The sequence below is a fragment of the Rhamphochromis sp. 'chilingali' genome (genome assembly GCF_963969265.1).
Source record: "Rhamphochromis sp. 'chilingali' genome assembly, chromosome: 2".
NCBI classification, from domain to species: domain Eukaryota; kingdom Metazoa; phylum Chordata; class Actinopteri; order Cichliformes; family Cichlidae; genus Rhamphochromis; species Rhamphochromis sp. 'chilingali'.
In genome coordinates, this window is record NC_137930.1 from 59,349,879 (window position 1) to 59,352,278 (window position 2,400).

Sequence of the window (2,400 nt, forward strand, 5' to 3'; positions counted from 1 at the left end):
ATTCTTCATTGTGTGAATGCTGCACAACTATGAAACTGTATTCTTCAGGGTAAGATGTATGCATAGTTTAAACGTCCTTTATTCTTGTGCACACTAAAAACTTGGTGCCCTTTCTCCAACTATTTCAGCTATCCGCACAATGTGTTAAACCCGCTCAGACATTAACACATGGTTGGATTAACCTGTTAGTGGCCCATGGGTGCAGAGAACAGAGTTCCCAGTACATAACTGTTTTTTGTTTTGTTTTGCTTTTTTGTATTGCTCAATAATAAGGTTTTATGTTAAGTGGTTAAAGTTATTTTTTTTATTAAGTGATCAACTGTCAAGATCACTGTCACCAAATGTTTTGGACATCAACACATCATGATCCAATAAGTAAATGTAATGCAATTGAAATATGTAAAATCAAAGGTTTATTTAAATTCAATTAAATAAATGAAATTGAACCTGATTCAATCAAATTCAATGTTTTACATTGTACTCGTGTAACAATATTACAATGAAATGCAGGTTACTTATATAAAGTCATAATTTATGGGGAAAAATATATTTTGTAAGATAAAATGAGAAGTTGATGAGATTTTATCAACAAAAAGGTGTCAAAGTTCATAAAGTTCTACAAAAGATTTCTGGCCACTATTCAACCCAAAAGTCAAAATATGAAAGAGATGTGACCACAACATATTAAATCCCTTACTATATTTATATATATGTACTTAATCCTTACTAGATATGGTATCTGAGTCTAGACAGATAGAGATAAAACGGCAAGGCAGTAATTCATATAGAAAAGAAAAGAATAGAATAGAATAGAATAGAATAGAATAGCCCTTTACAACAAAGTTGTGTGTGCTCAACGTCAACTGTGCCAGCTCTGCAGGAATAGAATATAGACAAATCGCAACCCAAACTGCATATTTGTGTTGCAGTTGGTTAGACATAATTTCATAAGCAGTATGTCCAGACTATATAAATTAATTATGATTTAAAACTATAACTGTGAAACTGTGCTCTTCCATTATGACTTATAATAAATGTTGAGAGGTTCCACTAAAAAAACACAAGTACCCACTTTGTTGTGTTGGAGACATAATAAGGGCACGATCAAACCCTGCAGGACTTTTCTTCTTTGAGCCATAAATGTTAGAAAGAGCCATGAACCTAGTGAACCATAGCTCCTGCCTTCTGGTGCCCTTGGTTTAGTTTTCCCTACTTTGTTAAGTTATTTTGTTGTCCTTTTCAGATTATTTCATGTATTGTGATTAAAATCTATTAGTGTAAGGGAGATTTAATTTTAAACCTTGGTCCACAAATATAGGTAGTCATACATGTGTAACTAAATCTCTTTTTATGTGACAGGTGTTTGTCTTCACACATATCATACATACTAAAAATACCATTTGACTCCCCTCAGTAGACAAAGGTGACAAGCTGTGTTTGATATAGACTAATCCACCTGGCACAAGAGTTACGTGTACTACAAAAGAACACTGTGTAATGTTTTCCTGATGTCTTTTCTTGCTTTGTTTTGCAGAACATTTTTACAGTTCTTACACATAACATATTACATATACATATATAAAAGGCTCTCAGGTTGAGATGTAATGGTAAATCTTTTAAAAAATGAAACAAACAATGTATAATTTTAATTTAGAAAAACAAAACAAAAAACGGGCACAACTCCTTCCCTGAAATTCACGGGGGCTGTAGTTTTAAAACATATAACATTCAAGCTTGAGCAAATGGAGAACATGCTGAGGGTTTATTTTCAGTCAATATTTCTAAGTACTCAAAGCACCTGCAACAGTGCAACAGTTTCTTGTTGAGATGTTTGGAGGACTACGGTTCAGGCAGTAGGCTACTTCTAGTTTAGGTCTTTTGTTGGGTTTCCCTGATTATTAGGAAAGCCTCCTCCTATTATAGGTTTTCCTGTTGTCATTTCTGCAAAGATATATATTTTTTTCCGGATAAAGTATTCAACGTGCGCAAAAAAAATAAAATAAAAAATACAACAGCAGGATTGTTAAAAAAAATCTATCACGTAACCTCTTACAGTACCCATGCACGCAAAACATTTTGCATTTATTTTAATAATACTGGGAGTGTTTGCTTCCTCGTGCTACGGTCACATGGAAGGTAAACGAAGTTGTCAAAGTTGCGCATGTTCAAACCAAATCTCTAAGATGCCTTTAAGGGATACACTTAACGGGGGAGCTGCTATTGAAATAGATAAAATTAAGCGAAATTGAACTACTGAAAAGCTAAACTTAATTTGACTGCATATAAGCACGTTTTAATCATCCTAGTGGAAAAAGATATTATATTATTTCTTATATTATTATTTTTATTTGAAGCAGGGGCGCGTCGACGTAACGTTCGCATGTTAAAGTACATCTTTAC